Source organism: Eptesicus fuscus, chromosome 7 (assembly GCF_027574615.1).
Source record: "Eptesicus fuscus isolate TK198812 chromosome 7, DD_ASM_mEF_20220401, whole genome shotgun sequence".
Classification (NCBI taxonomy): Eukaryota; Metazoa; Chordata; class Mammalia; order Chiroptera; family Vespertilionidae; genus Eptesicus; species Eptesicus fuscus.
In genome coordinates this window covers 69,902,663-69,923,089 of record NC_072479.1, presented here as the reverse complement: position 1 = coordinate 69,923,089, position 20,427 = coordinate 69,902,663, and the positions used below count along the sequence as shown (strand labels likewise).

Here is a 20,427-nt window from a genome sequence, read left to right as displayed (position 1 = left end):
GACACATGGTATATATTATCTAATTTAATATACATATAACCTGAAGATGCAACTATCATTATCTCCAGTGTTAAACTATATATTTTCTTCACCATTGTATATCCAATTCCTGGCTGACTTTTTTAATACATATTTTTATTGATTTTAGAGAGGAAGGGAGAGAGAGAGAGAGAGACATAGAAACATCAATAGTGAGAGAGAATTATTATTATTATTTTTTAATATATTTTATTGATTTTCCACAGAGAGGAAGGGAGAGGGATAGAGAGCTAGAAACATCGATGAGAGAGAAACATCAATCAGCTGCCTCCTGCACACCCCCCACTGGGGATGTGCCAGCAACCAAGGTACATGCCCCTGACCGGAATCGAACCTGGGACCCTTCAGTCTGCAGGCCGACGCTCTATCCACTGAGCCAAACCGGTTTCGGCGAGAGAGAATTATTGATTGGCTGTCTCCAGTACATTCTACACTGGGTATTGAGCCCACAACCCAGGCATGTTCCCTGACCTGGAATCGAACTGTGACCAACCTGGTTCATAGATTGACGTTCAACCACTGAGCCATGCTGGCTGGGCCTGGCTGACTTTCTTTTTTTTTTTATTTATTTATTTTTTTTATTTTAATCTGTTTGCATTTTCTTTTTTTTTTAAATAAATCTTTATTGTTCAGATTATTACAATTGTTTCTCCTTCCCCCCCCCCCCCATATTTCCCCATAACCCGGTTTTCTCCCCCCCGTTGTCCTTATCCATAGGTGTATGATTTTTGTCCAGTCTCTTCCCATACCCCCCACACAGACACCCCTTTCCCCCTGAGAATTATTAATCCACTCCCATTCTATGCCTCTGATTCTATTATGTTCACCAGTTTATTCTGTTCCTCAGATTTCTAATTCACTTGATTTTTAGAATCACTTGTTGATAGATATGTATTTGTTGTTCATAATTTTTACCTTTACTTTTTTCTTCTTTTTCCTCTTTTTAAAGAATACCTTTCAGCCGAAACCGGTTTGGCTCAGTGGATAGAGCGTCTGTCTGCGGACTGAAGGGTCCCAGGTTCGATTCTGGTCAAGGGCATGTACATTGGTTGCGGGCACATCCCCGGTAGGGGGTGTGCAAGAGGCAGCTGGTCGATGTTTCTCTCTCATCGATGTTTCTAGCTCTCTGTCCCTCTCCTTTCCTCTCTGTAAAAAATCAATAAAATGTATTAAAAAAAAAAAAAAAGAATACCTTTCAGCATTTCATATAATACTGGTTTGGTGGTGATGAACTCCTTTAGCTTTTTCTTATCTGTGAAGCTCTTTATCTGACCTTCAATTCTGAATGATAGCTTTGCTGGGTAGAGTAGTCTTGGTTGTAGGTTCTTGCTATTCATCACTTTGAATATTTCTTGCCATTCCCGTCTGGCCTGCATAGTTTCTGTTGAGAAATCAGCTGACAGTATTATGGGTGCTCCCTTGTAGGTAACTAACTGTTTTTCTCTTGCTGCTTGTAAGATTTTCTCTTTTACTTTTGCCCTTGGCATTTTAATTATGATGTGTCTTGGTGTGGTCCTCTTTGGATTCCTCTTGTTTGGGGTTCTGTGCGCTTCCTGAACCTGTAAGTCTATTTCTTTCACCAGGTGGGGGAAGTTTTCTGTCATTATTTCTTCAAATAGGTTTTCAGTATCTTGCTCTCTCTCTTCTGGCACCCCAAAAATTCGGATATTGGTACACTTAAAGCCATCCCGGAGGCTCCTTATGCTATCCTCACACTTTTGGATTCTTCTTTCTTTCCGCCTCTCTGGTTGGGTGTTTTTTTCTTCCTCCTATTCCAGATCTTTGGTTTGACTCTTCAGGTGCGGTAGTCTACTATGTATATTCTTTATTTCAGACAGTGTATGCATAATTTCTGACTGGTCCTTTTCCATTTTTTTGGTATTCTCATTTAGGTCCTTGAAGGTCTCTTCATGTTTCTCAGCGGTTTTTAGAAGATTCTTGAGTAACCTTATAAATATGGTTCTGAACACTGTGTCGGCTATTAGTTTGCTTTCATCTCTCTCTCCTACTTGTGACATACTTCGATGTCTCCACATTTTGGCTGCCTCCCTGTGTTGATGGAGTGGCTTTGTGTGGTCGGTGACCTATAGGGGTTGGTAGCTCAGCTTCCCCAATCACCCTAGGTGGTCGCTCTTGATACTCCCCTTTGTGGGCTGAGTGGAAAGTCTTGGTGTAGTTAAAAGCCTTGATTGCTGTTGGTACACTGGGAGGAATTGACCTCCAGGCCAATTGGTTGTGAGGGCCTGCTGTGTCTATAACGGAAGAATTGCTGTGCTGGAGACACAGTAGGGCTTTGGTGCTCACTGAGTCTGCCTCTTGAATGTGTCCCTTATGAGAGTGGTTGAAATCTGGTGTCGTCCACACCGACAGAAAAGTCACTCTCACTCTCTGACCGATGGCCGAGAGTCCTGTAGGCGTCTGGGTCCCCCGCGTGTCCCCAGAAACTGGAGTTCAGAGTGGTTGGGATTGTTGGTATCACTGGCGGGAGTTGATCTCCAAGCCAGTTGGCTGTGAGGATCAGCAGTGTCTCCGCTGGGAGAGCTTCTGTGCTCAGCTTGGATGGGGCGGAGTCTCAGGGTGGCGCAGACAAGCTTTGGTTTCCCGTCTGCTCCGCCCTAAGAGGGGCGGTTTCTCTGTGCCTGAATTAATGGCTGCGTGCCTCTGAGAGAAGGCAGCTTTTGAGCCTCTCCTGCTGCCTAACAGACCAGTTTCTCCCCAGCTGGGGCTGGATTTCAGTGCAGACCAGAGGTTTTGTTTTTCTCCCGAACGAGAAATCCAGTCACTGGGAGGGCTGTGCTCAGCTTGAATGGGGCGGAGTCTCAGAATGGCGCAGACAAACTTGGTTTCCGTCCGCACCGCCCTAAGAGGGCCGGTTTCTCTGTGCCCTAATCAAAGGCTGCGCGCCTCTGAGAGAAGGCAGCTTTCGAGCCTCGCCCGCTGCCAAACAGACCAGTTTCTCCCCGACCGCAGCTGGATTTCAGTGCAGTCGGGAGGTTTTGTTTCTCTCCCAAACGAGAAAGCTAGCCATGCAGCGTCTGCTGCCCTCCCTCTCCACGCGTTGCGAGCATGCCCGCTGAGTATTCAGCCGCCCGCCCTTTCCACGCTCACGGATCTCCGCACCTCCACAGCTCCTGAGGCTCAGCGTCCCCTTCTCTTTTTTTCTCTAGTTGTAGGTTTTCCACTCTGCCAGCTTTCCAGTGGTTCTGGACGGTGTGCGCTCTGTTTTCCAGTTGTAGTTTCAAAATTGTTGTGGTAGGCAACAATTATGCCGCCATCTTGGTTTCTCCCTGGCTGACTTTCTTAATAAATATTTATCTTATGAATAAATTTAAGACTATTGAGTGAACATTTGGTTTTAAAAAGGTTAAATTGTTTGTCTAAAGTGAGTGACCGAGCCCGGATTCAGACCCAGCTCTGTGACTCAACTCCTGGGCTCCTCACTCTCCTGATATGCCTCCTCTATGGATGGATGAAAGAACCATTAATGTTATTCCTACGTGGCACATTAATAAGCATATAAAGCCCTAAGAAATAAAAGATTCATCATGTATCACTATGTGGAGCAGTTGTTGAATAACTAAATATCTGTCAGGAAATGCTTAAAAGTGGAGTTATTTAAAAAATTAATATCAGAGGCACTTGTGGTATATGTGTCCAATAAAAAAAGAATTCTTCTTGTAGCCAACCTGATTATGTCCTGCCATGAGAAACAAATGAGAATAACTTTTAAATAGCCTTTGATTTTCTTATACTGCAACACCCCACAGCCTTTTTATGAACAAATTCTTGAATATGATTAAATGTGAAGCAGACACAGCCCTAGCTGGGATGCTCAGGGGGTGGAATGTTGTCCTGCGGACTGAAGGTGACACATAGAATCCTAAAGGGAAGCTGGGAAAGGGTGGGATGCCAGAAACTAGTGAGGTCAGGTGAAGGGGTAACAGGAATAGCCCCTGAGGGAGAAAGTCTACATGTTGAGACTCCTGTGAGTTCAATCCCAGTGAATTACTTTGATCCCAGAGAAATCACAGTTGAACAATCCTCCTAGATCAGGCGTCCTCAAACTACGGCCCGTGGGCCACATGTGGGTGTTTTTGCCGTTTTGGTTTTTTTTTACTTCAAAATAAGATATGTGCAGTGTGCATAGGAATTTGTTCATAGTTTTTTATAACTATAATCCGGCCCTCCAACGGTCTGAGGAACAGTGAACTGGCCCCCTGTTTAAAAAGTTTGAGGACCCCTGTCCTAGATAATAAAAGCCTAATATGCAAATTGTCCCCTTGACCAGGAGTTCTACTGAAGGGCGGGGCTGGCTGGCCAACCTTCCACATCCCCTCCCCCTGGCCAGCCAGGTCCTGATTGGCCCCTATGGGGCAGGCTGGCCAGACCCCACCTGTGCATGAATTCGTGCACTGGGCCTCTGGTAATAAGAATAATTATAGTTGACATTTATTGAGCATTTACATTTTATTGGGCATTGTTTAAATCAGTGCCTGGTTTAAATCCCAGATATGCTAGATACAATAGCTCTACTCTATTTGGTAATGTGAAAGAGAACATCACAGGCCCCAAATGGCACCACTTCTGCTAAAAGCCCATGATACCAAACCTAGATTTTATACCCGATTTAACTGTAATTTTAGTCTCTCCCAGAAATGTAATATCAATCAACCAGACTGAATTTTTCCAGTCAAGCACCAGGTAGGTAATCTGTCACATGGACCCTCTCCATCTCTCTCATCTCCCCAGATACAATCTGCATAGGAAAACCCTTGCTGTTCTTCCTCCTCCAAAGAAGATGGTCTGGGTAAAAATAATCCTTTCTTTCGCATCTGACATAGCCTCTCCCTATAAAAAAAAACTTTCATTTTGTGCAACCCCTGGGAGTGCCATTTTAGTTGCTAGACGGGATGCTGCCTGATTCATGAATCTTTATTTTTAAGATGCCTTTATTGATTTCAGAGAGGAGGGGAGAGGGAGAGAAAGAGAAACACCAACAATAAGAGAGAATCATCAATTGGCTGCCCCCTGCATGCCCCACACTGGGGATTAAGCCCACACTCTGGGCATATGCCCTGACCAGGAATCTAACTGACCTCCTGGTTCATAAATCCATGCTCAACCACTGAGCCACACAGGCTGGGCTGATTTGTGAGTCTTTTAATAAAGCCAATTAAATCTTTAAATTTACTCTGTTGAATTTTGGTTCTTTATCAGCAATAAGAATGAGCCTTGGTAAGTCACTCATTTGGAGTGGGGATTGGAAACTGGCATGCCAGTCCAGAATCTGGGCGCAGAGGTAAGGGGCGGGGCCAGGGAGCTGAAGTGGTTCTGAGCTAAGTTCCCGGGGCTAAGTTCCTGGCTGCCCTCTCTGCTGGACTCTTGGAGGCCCCAAACGCGGGTCCTAGTTTGATGACCCTCTATGTCCCCTGACTGCCTTACCAGTGCCCAAAGTCAGGCGACTTATGGGGACTCGCTTAGTCCTTCCCTAGGCACCAAAGGAGGGACACAGGAGAAAGATGTTGGAATTTTTGCATAATATATTAGGTAACAAAAAGAAAAATTTACAAATGTCTATGAAGACCAATGTCTTACATGACTATTCAGCTGAGAAGTGTTATTGTAAGAACATTTGTCCTAGAGGATCATTCCATGAAGGGTCTGGGTGGAGGCAGCTGGTCATTTTCCTGGCCACTGCACCTCAGATCTGCTGCTGCCAGCCTCCCCATGAAAGTGGTTGCACCTGAGAGCGATGCTGGAAGGAACAGTCCTTCCGAAGTCTGGGTTCCAGTTGTCCATCCCACTGCAGGGCGACAGACAGAGGGAGTCTGCAGGGCGAGCCACAGCTGGGCCTCTGGGCATCAGGCCCTCCACTCCTGGCAGCCTTTCTGGTTCTTGGATCTTGGGTGTGGGGTCCTCCACTCCTGGGGCCTCATTGATCGGCTGCCTCCTGCATGCCTCCTACTGGGGATCAAGCCTGCAACCCTGAGCATGGGGCCCTGATCAGAATCCAACTGTGACCTCCTGGTTCACAGGTCAACATTCAACCACTGAGCCACACTAGCTAAGCTGCAGAAGCTTTTTAATGTGATGTAGTTTCATTTGTTTTTGTTGTCTTTATTTTTTGGTGTCACATCTAAAAACTCATCTTGAAGAATGATGTCAGGAACTTACCTCCTATGTTTTCTTCTAGGAGTTTTATGGTTTTGGGTTTTATATCCATGTCTTTTTAAAAAATATTTATTTTATTGATTTTTTACAGAGAGGAAGGGATAGGGATAGAGAATTAGAAACATCCATGAGAGAGAAACATCGATCAGCTGCCTCCTGCACACTCCCCACTGGGGATGTGCTTGCAATCAAGGTACATGCCCTTGACCGGAATCGAACCTGGGACCCTTCAGTCCGCAGGCCAATGCTCCATCCACTGAGCCAAATCGGTTAGGGCTATATCCATGTCTTTAATCCATTTAGTGTCAATTCTTGTGTATGGTGTAAGATAGAGTGTCAGTTTCATTCTTTTGCATGTGGCTGTCAGGTTTTCCCAGCACCATTATGAATAGATTGTCCTTTCCCCATTGTATAATTTTGGCTCTTTCATCATAAATTAATTGACCATGTGAAAGAAAAACAGCAAAATAGAATTGGTATTATCCAGAGAGCAATTTAAAATGGGTGGCATTCAGGAAGCTGAGTTAACCCACTCCTTCCAAGTGAAACTGAACTTTTAAACTGGGCTAAAACCAACAATACATTATGATGCAGTTTCTTTTTTAAATATATTTTTATTGTTTTCAGAGAGGAAGGGAGAGGGAAAGAGAGATAGAAACATCAATGATGAGAGAGAATCATGGATTGGCTGCCTCCTGCACGCCCTCCACTGGGGATCGAGCTGGCAACCTGAGCATGTACTTTGACCGGGAATCAAATTGTGGCCTCCTAGTTCATAGGTCAATGTTCAATCAGTGTCCACACCAGCTGGGAATACAGTTTCTGGAACTGGCTCTGAGTCACTGAACTCTGTTAAAAAAAATTTTTTTTTTTTTTTAACCTAGCAATAGACATACCTAGCAGTTAGTCATTTATACCATAATGTAATTTGGTTTGCCAGCACCTATCATAGCTCTTTCAAAGCAACTTGTGCACCCCCTCTGGGAACCCCTTTTTTTCTATCTCTATAAACTCTGATCCTTTCATTCTCCCTCAGAATAAAGTTGGGTTTCTTCCAGATTTGCAATACCTAAAAAGGCTCCAAAGTAAAGCTTTTGTTTGGTTGTAGGTTTTGGTCAAATTCATGGATTTATTTCTGGGCTCTCAATTTTGTTCCATTGATACGTGTGTTTTTATGTTAGTACCATATTGTTTTGATTATTGCAGCTTTGTAATATACTTTGACATCAGGGAGCATGATGCCTCTAGCTTTTTTCCATTTTTTCTCAACTGTTTTGGCCATTTGGGGGTCTTTTGTGGTTCCATACAAATTTAGCATTGTTTGTTCTATTTCTGTGAAAAATACCATTGGGAAATTAACTTTTAATTTTAAAACCTGTCTGCTTACGTTTTTGGTGGGCAGGGGCTTTGTATCTTACCTCAATTGCTCATTTATAAGGGAAAGAGCTTATGATAATTTTTAGAATGAACAAGAACATAGGTGTTAAAACAAAATACAACTGGAGACCAGACTTGAAAATTCCCTGAACAGCAGAACCAGCTAAGCCATGTAAGTGAAATCTAATGTAGCTTATTCTGCAGTGTAAGCAAAACTTAACTAGGGTTGTTTCTTAAAAATGCCTCCGAAAGTCACTTAAAACACCTGTATTGTTGCCCAGCCAGTGTTGCTCAGTGGTTGAGTGTTGACCTATGAACCAGGAGGTCACAGTTCAATTCCTGGTCAGGGCACATTCCTGGGTTGCAGGCTTGATTCCCAGTGGGGGTGTGCAGGAGGCAGATTCTCTCTCATTGGTGTTTCTAAATCTCTCTGTCTCTTTCCCTTCCTCTATGAAATAAAAATTAGCATAAAATAACCACTTTTAATGAATCACCTGTCATTTGGGGAAGGAAACCAAATGCTATAACTAACTATATAGATTAATTAGCTTCAGTATTTTTACTAAGCCATCCTATAACAACATAGCTCTGGGCTCCGTAATACTATTGGTTTGATGATTCTGTTTGTGAACTGCTCATCTATACACAATAAACTCTTACTAAAGACAATTATATTGTTCTGGTTTTATTTTTAGCGGTTTCTGGATTTTGACAGTGGCCACCTGCCACCTTTACATTTGATTGGCCATAAGAATTGAAATCTGGACTCTGTCCAGTTGTTTTGCACAAAACATTCATTGTGAGGAGAAATTTACAAAAGCTTTGATTTGAATCAAAGGAAAGGAGTGTTGGAAATGATGTATATTGCTCATTTAAAATGAATTAATATATATGACTAACAACATATTATTATGTTTAAATTAGTTCCATTTAAAAATGTCTATTTAGACCCTAGCAGAGGGTCTAAATAGACATTTTTCCAAAGCAGACATACAAATAGCCAACAGACACATGAAAAGGTGCTCAGCATCACTAATCATCAGGGAAAAGCAAACCCAAACCTCAGTGAGCTATCACCTCACACTGGTTAAGATGTCAATCATCAAGAAGACAAGAGGTAAGTGCTGGAGAGGCTGTGGAGACAAGAGAAGCCTGTGCACTGTTGATAGGAATGTATATTGGTATAGCCACCAGGGAAACCAGAAATAGAGGCTCCTCAAGAAATTACAAATAAAACCATGACTTAATCCAGCAATCCCACTTCGGGGTATTTGTCTAAAGAAAACAAAAATACTAACTAGAAAAGATATCTTCACCCCATTTTCATTGCAGCATTATTCACAATAGCCAAAATATGGAAACAACCTGTGTCCATCGACAGATGAATGTGTTAGGGGCAGAAATAGAATAATGGGGACTAGCTATAATTATAAGAAATATTCATCATGCTCTGTTAACCATGATTGTTCTGATTAGAGAAGGCACATTTTACTCTGGCTGAGAGCTGTCCTCTCCGGGGCATAGGATTTACCCTGGGAATGCAGTCAATCCATTCTCCTTTTTCGAGAATGGCCCATCATCACGGAAAGATTAACAACCTTGTTGCTGAAAGAATCTGGTACCAGAGGCACTCCATCGTTGCGACCCCCTGGCCCACATTGCCTGTAACCTGTAACCATTATACCTTGCCTACTTTCCCATGTAATCTTTGTCCTGTGCATTATAAGCAGCTGGCTTATGGGGCGGGGTAGAGCAGATCTTTGGGATGACCTGCTGCTCTCCCATACTGCCGGCAGTATTGGAACAAACATTCACATATGATTCAACCCTGTATCTGCTTAATTGGCTCAAGTAGTTGACAGGCAACCTGGACCCATGGGTTGTCTGGTTTCAAGTGGATGAAAGAAGATGTAGTATATACATACAATGGAATATTATTCAGCCATAGAGAGAAGGAATTCCTATCATTTACAACAACATGAATGAAACGTAAGGGCATTTTGCTAAGTGAAATAAACCAGACAGAGAAAGACAAATACTGTGCGGTCTTACTTACATGTGAAATCTTTAAAAAAGAGCTTAAAAAGTCAAACTCATAGAAATAGAACAGAAAAGTGGTTGCCAGGGAATGTGGAGTGGGGAAAATAGAGGTTACTAAAAGGGTACAAACTTTCAGCTACAAGATTAATAAGGTCTGAGGATGTAAAGTAAAACGTGGTGACTATAGTTGATAAATATGTATTTTATAAGTGAAATTTGCTAAGAGAGTGGAACTTAAATGTTCTCACCATAAAAAAGATAGAACCTTTTCCCAACTTCCACTAGGCCTTTCACCTTATAGAATTTTGTCTTGGAATTCAGGACAAGAAAATATCACCTCCTTCTCTATCTCTTACTCTTCCTTCTCCTTCTTCTATTTCAGCCTTATTGAGGTATAACTGATAGAAAATTCATAAGTTTCAACCACTTTTTAAAACTATGGGTATTTTAATAAACTGCAGATACACTCTCCATCAGGTGCTGCAGACATGGAAACACACTGCCCAGAACACCCCTGGGAGTCACCATCTTACAGCCCCACGGAGGCAGCTGCTGTATGATTACTGATGTCAAATTGGACTCAGCCTCTTTCTTCAAAATGCTTTGACTCCAAGTAAATGGAGAAAGAACGAAGACACAGGCCAGCTGCACGCACTATCTGTCTGCTGTGTTCCAGACAATCCAGGGTGCAGAGTAAAATTTGATGAAAACATATTCACACCTCAGCACTATCCACACACCTCTCTATCAGGGGACCTAGAGATACCAGGAAGAACCCTTGTCTGAAAATATGAAGACTTAAGTTTCCTGCTTTGAATCTATCACTAAATTGCTGTGTGAGCTCAAGTAAACCACTTGAGCAATAACTTCTTTAAAAAATATATTTTATTGATTTTTACAGAGAGGAAAGGAGAGGGATAGAGAGTTAGAAACATCATGAGCCGCCTCCTGCACACCCCCTACTGGGGATGTGCCCACAACAAAGGTACATGCCCTTGACCAGAATCTAACCTGGGACTCTTCAGTCCGCAGGCCGACACTCTATCCACTGAACCAAACCGGTTAGGGCTTGAGCAATAACTTTTTCTCAGTTGTAAAGAGGGTAGAGCTTGGGTTAAAATGTTCTCTAATTCCCTGAGATTATTATTCCTTCTCTTGTCCCTTGAGATTATTTTTATTTGTCCATATCTATCCATTTACAGAAACAAGAGTGATGTGATTTTTGTTTTTACCTGTTCACTTTATTCTATACAGGCTGACCAGAAGTGAGTGAAAGAGGCTGCTTGCCAGGAGGTGAATGAGAATGGTAATGAAATGAGTCTGGGTTTCAAATGCCAAACGGGCAGCCAAAAACTCCTGGATTGATTTGGAATACCAGTTATATCGATTGGTAGGTTAATTGAGGGGGTGGGACTAGATCTCAAAACCTGGCCTATTGTTATGTTAACAGAAGGGATTAACTGACTCCGAAACCCTTCTCTTCAAGTAACTATTGTGGATTTCCTAGAACAGTTCTCAAGGGAATACACCTTATATTATGACCTGAGACAAATACATACATACATACATACATACATACCTGACTCAATACTTACCCTTACAACATTATGTTCTTTTCTATTCTATTATGTTTTGGTTTCTTTGTTGTTGTTGGTTTTGTTTTTTTGTTTGTTTGTTTTAGAATGAAATACAGGATTTATTTGGGAGTGGGGTGGGGAAGGAGGCAGCCGGGGTCTAAAGACACTTGGGATTTGAGCGAAGCAGAGGCTGACCGTGGGCAGGGGTGGGTTTGTAGGCGGCCTGAATTAGACTTCTAACACTCAATCCTAACAGCAGAAACCTAAAGGTACAACTGTGAAAAGGCTAACTTTCACACAGAAAGTAAGTCAAGAGCTAGACCAAAAGAGGGGGGTCTAGCTGAGTGGTTTTCAACAGAGGAGCAGTATGACCTCTACAAGCAGATCAGGGGGGAAGAAAGGCCTGGGTTCTGGGGAGACATGGCCAGCAGCAGGCAGGGCCAGGGATGCTGCATGCTCAGTGAAGGACTGTCCTGCCTCAAATACCAGGGGCACCCCCGTAATCTACCTGGGACCAAGCAAGGCTGGGAGGGGCACCCTTCCCCTCTGCTACCTCTCTAGTTGGTGCTGATGGCTTGCCAAGAAGTAAGGTAAGGCTGTCGGGACTTGAGAAGCTAGGAGCGTCTCAGGAGACCTGCACACAGCTGCTGCTCGGATCCTTTTCCGCTCAGGCGGGTGGGCTGCGGCTAATTTATGCTGAGGACGTCCCTCTGGATCTCGTGGCTTACCTGGGTCTGTAAATCACTCAGCTTCTTCTTCAACCCAGAGAGGGCCGAGAGGACGCTGGTGTCAGGGCGCAGAGAGCCACAGGACTCCACGTGGTAGTAGAACCTCTCCGGCTGGCCGTTGGGGTCGTCCGGAGCCTGGGACTCCTCTTCATCCAGCTCTGAGTACTCGCTCTTTGGCCACTCCCCTGGCTTGGGGTACACTGTGTGCCTCAGGGCATTGTCGGGATCGTATTTAAAAGCCACCCCTGCAGTCGGGTTCCACTGAGCATGTTCCTTGCCAAAGCTCTTTGGGGCATAGGCGCGCAGTCTCAGCTCCGCGCCCTTTCGCAGTTTGACGATGAGGATGTCCGTCCTGGTCCACGTAGTCATTGGGGGCGTTATGTCGGTTCCGGGATGTCACTGGAATGACCGGGGGTCTGCTGGAGATGAGGTCTCGGAGACGTGACGTCACAAGTCTGTTCTTGGTTGTCCACAGTGAACTCCAGTGAGCTCTGGGTGCAGAACTCACGCGTGCCGTCCCGGAGCGCTGCAGCTTGTCCACGGTGCCATTGCGAGTGAGGGGCCTCACCCAGGCCTGTGAGGGCTGAGGGAGTGGCGTCCATCTGAGCCCAGTCCACGGCTGTTATGGGCACCGCGGCGATGAAGACCCTTCGAGTAGAATCGGCCACCGCTAGGTCCGTGTGTTCGATGATGAACTTGACATTCTCATTGGTGAGCTCCCTGATCCACACGGTGGGCTGGTTGGCATATGCTGGCATCGCGCTCAGCTGCCCGGCCGGCCGCCGGCGTCAGCTGTTTTGGTTTTTTAATTCTTGGCTTTCATCAGCACGTTTTAAAGCTTTGTCTTGGGGTAGAGGGCGTGTTGGCTAGCAGCTGTCTCCTTCTTAGAGCTGGGTGGCAGATTTGAGAACAGATGTTTGCTATTCGCTCCATAACAGTCCTAGGCAGGATGCCAATGGGGGTTGTCCTGCGGTGGGTCTTTGAACTGATGGCCCATCTGTCCTGGATCTTGACAGGAGTGGGCGTGGAAGTGGGAGTGCAGAGAGAAAGCTCATTAAACATGACCTTGCTCTGGGATTCAGAATGTGGCACTGAGTTACCCTGTTGGAGAGGTTATTCTTTTTTTTGGTAACATATACAAATATATTTAAAAATATTTTTATTGATTTCAGAGAGGAAGGGAGAGGGAGAGAGAGATAGAAACATCAATGATGACAGAGAATCCTTGATCAGCTGCCTCCGGCTCACCCCCTACTGGAGATCGAGCCCACAACCCAGGCATGTGCTCTGAACTGGAACCTTGTGGTTCTTGGGTTGACGCTCAACCACTGACCTGCCAGGCTGGAGAGTTTATTCTTTTATATATATATATATATATATTTTAATATATTTTATTGATTTTTTACAGAGAGGAAGTGAGAGGGATAGAGAGTTAGAAATATCGATGAGAGAGAAACATCGATCAGCTGCCTCCTGCACACCTCCCACTGGGGATGTGCCCGCAACCAAGGTACATGCCCTTGACCGGAATCGAACCTGGGACCTTTCAGTCCGCAGGCCGACGCTCTATCCACTGAGCCAAACCGGTTTCGGCGAGAGTTTATTCTTTAAAGAAAATTTGTATCTTTGATTCAAGAGTTTCTAAAAATAAATAATTGAACAAGGTTAGAAATGCAGGTATCTCCTGTTGTACACAATAATCTGTTATTGGGGAAAAAAAACCCACACCAGTTGTTCTGCATGAAAATGATAAACTGGGGCCTGCTTCTCACTTTATTTCAGATAGGAAAAATTATACTTTGTCAACCCCAAGCCCTCAACTAATTTTTTAAACAGGTAAGGAAAGTGTGGTAATACACTGTATATATATATATAATTTTTTAAAATCCAAACTATCTTGTTAGGTGTAAAATGCTTAATAGATCGTTTCTTTATCACAAAATAATTAATAGGGTTAATAAAAACCACAGCTTTCGTGCAGTGGAAGGCCACTGAGCAAGATGGCTTTAATGTTCTCAGCTTGGCTAACCATAGACAGGCTTCTCTCTGACTTTAGACCCCTGAGCGCCCTTCTTTTAGAGTATTGGCTTTAGGAAAGATAACTATACATTCTTTCTCTGCCCCTTTGAGATGTAAATATTTTTAAATGCCTCTTGTGAGTTTTACAACCCAGGAAGGTCTTTCTCAAGAACCTGGGAATCATCTCTCTGACATGTGTCTGAGCAAGGGAGCACCCTCAAAAGGAGTCACTCGCACACGTGAGTGTCTTTCCACAATGCCAGGTGTATTAGGGGAGACCTCTCCAATAAGCCAGTAGAGTCACATGCACATTACATACAGAGAGGGGGCGTTTACATGATGGAAGTGAGTAGGGCAAATGTTCAGTGCAATGCCCTGGTCACTGGCAGTGGCCTCAGGTCTCTGGAGAGGCAGGCATCCATTTGAAGCCAGGCGGCTGCAGCGGCAGCACGTGTCTGCTGGAGGGGAAGTCCAGCAGGGTTCCGGGTGTGACCTGTGGTACAGCAAGCACCAGCGTTGGGTGGTCAGAGCTCTCAGTTATCATCGCCCACTGAGGGTGGAGGTCGCATTCATATTGGTGTCCAGGTGAAGTCCTTACCCGAAGGTCCACATTTGTGGTTTTGGGCATTCTGGCCCCCTTCCTAGGGCATTCCTGTGACACCCAGACTTTAAAATATATATATATTGTTTATTTATTTCAGAGAGGAAGGGAGAGGGAGAGAGAGATAGAAACATCAACGATAAAAAGAGAATCATTGATTAGCTGTCTCCTACACGCCCCACATTGGGGAGTGCAACCTGGGCATGTGCCCTGACTGGGAATCACACCATGACCTCCTGGTTCATAGAACCTCGACATTCAACCATTGAGCCAAGCCGGCTGGGCTCTTCTGTTCTTCTTATAAGGATACCAGTCATATTGGAACAAGGGACCACAATACTTGAGTATGACCTTGAAACAGGAATTTTAGGGGTAAATAGGACAGGTTTAGGAAATTTTAGAAATTAAGGGGACTATGGAAGAAGCACAGGGCTGCAGAGCAGCAAAAGGTATAATATGTCTCCATAGAATGAGGGAGCTGGAAACAGCAAAAGGTCTATATTTACAAAATAAAGGGAAGGAAGCCCTTCATCCAGAAGGAGAAGAAGAAACCCCACAGGAAATAGGAAAACAAGGAAGGGGAATGGGGGAGAGAGAACCTCACATTCCCATGTGAGATTTGACTTTTGAGCTCAGAAGTTACTATAGTAACCAGTCTAAGGGAATAGTGACCAATCAGAGGGGATATCAAGGCACCAAGATCTACAGTCTTTACTAGTATAAACCATGGAAACAGGGACTCAGTGGGACTCTTCCCCCTCCCCATGTGGGAGTCTGTACTTGTTCTTCAGTAAATTTCCACCTTTACTATACCACCTTCCATCCGTGGATTCATTCTTCGATTCCCATGGACAAAGAACCCGGGAACTAGTCTGCCCAGGGGAACACCACGTGTTCCAGTCCAAGAAATTTCGCTTCAACCACATCTTAACTTACATAATGTCTCTTTTTTGGTGGGGGGGGGGTGAGTGGGGTGGAGCACAGTGCAACCCACAACTGACTCTGAAGAAATATCACTAGCATTTGAAATGAAAGACTTTTCCTGCATATCCTTTTGTTAAAAATATTGTATTATGTTGAAGATGTAAATAGAAGATCTTATATAATGTAAATGGTGGTTGCAAATATTATGTTGAGAAGGACATGTTTTATGAAGTTTGGCTATTGAACACGAAATGCTATTTCTTTCTGGACAAGGTTTGCCTGGGAGATAATTGTGCAAGGTATGTAGTAATCTGTCTGTTTGGATGGTATGCTGAGGTTTGCTGAAGCTTCTTTGAGGGGTAATCAATACATGTATCAAAGACAAAACTAGACAAGTAAAGCGATTAACTATATTGAGGCTATTGCGGTAAGGAGAGCATCCAGAGTGCCTCAAAAGGTTAGTTTTGTCTTAGACTTACAGAGACAAGGCTATATAGGCTATTGGTGGGGTGATTTATAGTTGCTTTGTTCTGTCATCAGAAGTCTCAGTCAGGTAGCTGAAGAGGAAGTGTTTTTCTCTGTTAGTGAGTTCAGGGGAACAAATCGGTCTAACTTTCGATAATCCTATCTAATAAAAGAGTAATATGCAAATTGACCACCACTCCAACACACAAGATGGCCGCCCCCATGTGGACACAAGATGGCCAGCAGGGGAGGGCAGTTATGGGTGATCAGGCAAGCAGGGGAGGGCAGTTGGGAGGGACCAGGCCTGCAAGGAAGGGCAGTTGAGGGTGACAAGGCCTGCAGGGGAGGACAGTTAGGGGCAACCAGGCTGGCAGGGGAGGGCAGTTGGGGGTGACCAGGCCTGCAGGGGAGGGCAATTGGGGGTGACTAGGCCTGCAGGGGAGGATAGTTAGGGGCAACCAGTCTGGTAGGGGAGGGCAGTTGGGGGTGACCAGGCTGGCAAGGGAGGGCAGTTAGGGGTTACCAGGCCATCAGGGGAGGGCAGTTGGGGGCAACCAGGCCTGCAGGGGAGGACAGTTAGGGGTGGCCAGGGGAGCAGTTAGGCGTCCATCAGGCTGGCAGGCAGAAGTGGTTAGGGGCAACCAGGCAGGCAGGCAGGCAGGCAGGCAAGCGGTTAGGAGCCAGAAGTCCTGGATTGTGAGAGGGATGTCCGACTGCCCATTTAGACCTGATCCCACCGGGGTCCCAGATTGGAGAGGGTGCAGGCGGGGCTGAGGGACACCCCTCCATGCACGAATTTCATGCACGAGGCCTCTAGTCAATTATAACAAAAAATGGGAAGGTGGAGGATCTGTGATCTTATCAGCAGTTTTGTCACAAGTAAACAGAGATGTCAACCCTGAGAATTATGGGTGTCATGAGAGGGTGGACAGTGAGTTCTAAGTCTTATAGGGAAGGTTATTTCTTTGAGTAAGCCATTTCCTACAGCACAAAGGATTTCTGGAAACAAAAGGTTGGGGAGGTGTTCTTTATCATCACTGCTCTCCAGAAGCGCAGGGCTCAGGTGCAGTTCAGCACCATCAATGGGCAAGAGGAAGAAGGATCTGTGTACAGTGGGGCGCATGCTGTCCTCCCCAACTAGTTGTAGTTACTCTTTTTAGAAATGGTTTATTGATCTCTGAAACATGGATCCCACTGTTGTGGGACACCACTGCCCCCAAGTGGTGGTACCTATGTATTGACTGTCAAGCCTCAGACAGGAAAAAAAACTACATCTTTTTTCAGACTCCTTAGGCTGTGTTACCCTTGGAGTGTGCAAGAAAAGCTGCTGGGATGCAGGAAGAAAATACCATAATTCCTACTTCATTTTATTTTTATTGAAAAATGCAAGGAAGAATTTAAACTTTACTGATATTTATCATTCTGCCACTTTGCACTGGATTCTTTACTCTGAATCTGCCACACATCACCTGCTTAGAAAAGAGTAGAAGCTTCACACGCTGGCAGAGTTCCTCTCTGGATCTCCTCAGAGTGTAGTAACATATTGCAGATCGTGGGTGGTTGGTTAAATGCAGATAATATTACCTAGTTTCAACTAAACCTACCTTTACACAGTGGACAGGAGGCATTAGAGGACTCCTACAGAGAAACTGCTGGTTTAGAAAATAAACCTAATAGGGCATGAACCAGCAAACAGGAAACCGTGCATCATTGACAAGTATTCTTACAGTAGAAGACTGTTTTGCCATGACCTTCGTGGTGGGGTTCAGGATCTGAAGGAGGGGCCCTCAACTGCCCTTGTCACCCTCAACTGCCCTCCCTTGCAGGCCTGGTCCCTCCCAACTGCCCTCCCCTGCTTGCCTGATGCACAAATGAAAATGCTATATAAGAAATATGAATTGCCGAAACCGGTTTGGTCAGTGGATAGAGCGTCAGCCTGCAGACTGAAAGGTCCCAGGTTCGAGTCTGGTTAAGGGCATGTACCTTGGTTGCGGGCACATCCCTGGTGGGGGGTGTGCAGGAGGCAGCTGGTCGATGTTTCTCTCTCATTGATGTTTCTAGCTCTCTATCCCTCTCCCTTCCTCTCTGTAAAAAAAGTCAATAATATATATATATATATAAAAAAAGAAATATGAATTTAGAAGGCATTGGGGGCCAGGTGGAGCCTCTTTCTTGAAGTGACACCCCGACTTCTGGCCCGGTCCGCTATTTATTTACTTGAGTACACATTTTCCCTTTAGCAATGCATACAGGCATATCAAAGGTAAAGTTTGGTAAATAGTAAAAGGATTATCAGGTTAGGGAATTGCCTTGAGCCACTACTATCTCAACAATCGGGTGCTTAGCATCAGCCCTGTTAATGCCCAGGGTCCATTGGCCTTTCATGTTCCTTGGTGCACTGAAAGTATTGGCAAGCGGTGGCTTCCCACACTGTTTGAAATATGGATTCCCTTTAACATTGTCAATATAAGCCTCACCCCAATTGCTGTGTAGGAAGAGGTTTCATGAGATAACTGTTTTGGTTATTGCAGCCACTTGCCCACTAAGATTTGAAATAAATTGAACTTAGATCCAGTTCTTTACATCACTATTTCATAGCTTTAACTCAGCCTCTTCAAAATTCATGAAATGCAGCACATACAATCCCTGGTCCTCTCCCTGTTATAGTGGGACAGACCTGTGACCAGCATCTATGTACAGGTATGAGATATGTTAAAGAATAATTTTCAAAAAGGTGAACTCATTACTTTCTGGCAAATATAAGATGAACATGTGTCAAAGATGTTACTTAACTCATTGATTAAGTAAATGAATGAACCAGTGAAGATGTTATGACCAATTCAATGCTTTAAGAAGCAAGGTTATTTATTGCATAAGACTTATAGGATGTACTATGATTAATATCCAGTTAGCCACACTTTCTTTTAAAAAAATATAACACTTCATGAATTTGCATGTCATCCTTGTGCAGGGCTGTGCTAATCTTCTCGTTCCAATTTTAGTATATGTGCTGCCAAAGTGAGCACTAGCCACACATCTTTGGATGAAAGTTGTTTGCATCTCTGCTATTCTGTCCACCGACAAGTTATCTGCATCTCTTTCAGTCAAAAATCTCTGAAATCTGACAACCAATGGGTCCGGGCTGCCTATCACTACTTGAGCCAATTAAGCAGAGACAGTGTTGAATCGTATATAGTGTTTATTCTAATACTGCTAGCAGTATGGGAGAGCAGCAGGTCATCCACAAAAATCTGCTCTACCCTACCTCATAAACCAGCTGCTTATATTGGATAGAAGGACAAAGATTACATGGGAAAGTAAGATTATAGGCCTGGGGAAGCAGGCAAGGTACAAGGGTTACAGGTTACAGGTAATGTGGGTTGGGGGTCATAAATGGTGGGCAAAGGGCAGGTGCCTCTGGGACTAGATTGTTTCAGCAACAAGGTTGTTAATCTTTCTATAATGATAGGCAGTTCTCGGAAAAGGAAGATGGACTGCATTCCGATGTTGGCTCCCATGTCCCAGGGTGAACAACTCTCAGCCAGGTTAGAATGTGCTTTCTCTAATCAGAACAGAACAATCACAGTTAACAGAGCAGGATTAATATTTCTTATAACAATAGCTAGTCCCCACTATTCTATTTCTGCCCCTAACATTACTAGAGGGAGAAATTTGAATTGACTTTGGTTTTAGGAATACTACTTCAATGGGCCCTTTAATTACGGAAAAGTAAAACCCAAGTCCCATTTTGGAATAGAAATGTCTCAGGCAATGGGTAGATAGGCTGTTTTGCTCAGTATTGTAAAATGTTGTTTCCTCATGTACTTGCTTTCAGTAAAAATATGTTGTAAGAACCTTTTTACAATGCACCTCTTGATAACATTATTTTCAAAAAATCAATGTAATGCTCAAAATGGAACATACGAAAGTAGTAAAAAATTAATTATAAAAATATAGTTAATATGTAAATATTTGGCATGATCAGATTAGAAGGGATAATGAATAGTGAGCTGGTTGGGCCCCTATGTAGGCTAATGAGTGTGATGGTCACCAGTGCATACGGAAACAGTTACGATATATTGTCGCCAGACGGGAGTGGGGCCTGCCGGTAGCATGTGGTTTCACAATGTAAGTCCAGGTGACTTTGAGAGGACGTTTATTAAAGCTGGGGACTGTGAAACAAAGGAAGGACTTAGGCTAGAAGAAGCATCAGGAGAGAGAGCCTAGGTGGTGCTCTGCTGGGCTCTCTGTGGCGGGGGCCAGATATGGCGGGGATCTCCCTTTTCCATGTCCAGCATGGAAAGAAGAAAGAAAGAAAGAAAGAAAGAAAGAGAGAGAGAGAGAGAGAGAGAGAGAGAGAGAGAGAGAGAGAAAGAAGAAAGAAAGAAAGAAAGAAAGAAAGAAAGAAAGAAAGAAAGAAAGAAAGAAAGAAAGAAAGAAAAGAAGGAAGGAGGGAAGGAGGGAGGGAGGGAGGGAGGGAGGGAGG

The 20,427-nt window shown here is 44.2% G+C and overlaps 2 pseudogenes; both read right to left on the bottom strand.

Moving 5' to 3' along the window:
- Nucleotides 1–11,890: 11,890 nt before the first annotated feature.
- Nucleotides 11,891–12,690, bottom strand: LOC129149813 (DNA-directed RNA polymerase II subunit RPB3-like; annotated as a pseudogene).
- Nucleotides 12,691–18,867: 6,177 nt separating this feature from the next.
- On the bottom strand, nt 18,868–18,967 carry LOC114231302 (U6 spliceosomal RNA; annotated as a pseudogene).
- Between the last annotated feature and the right edge of the window lie 1,460 nt (nt 18,968–20,427).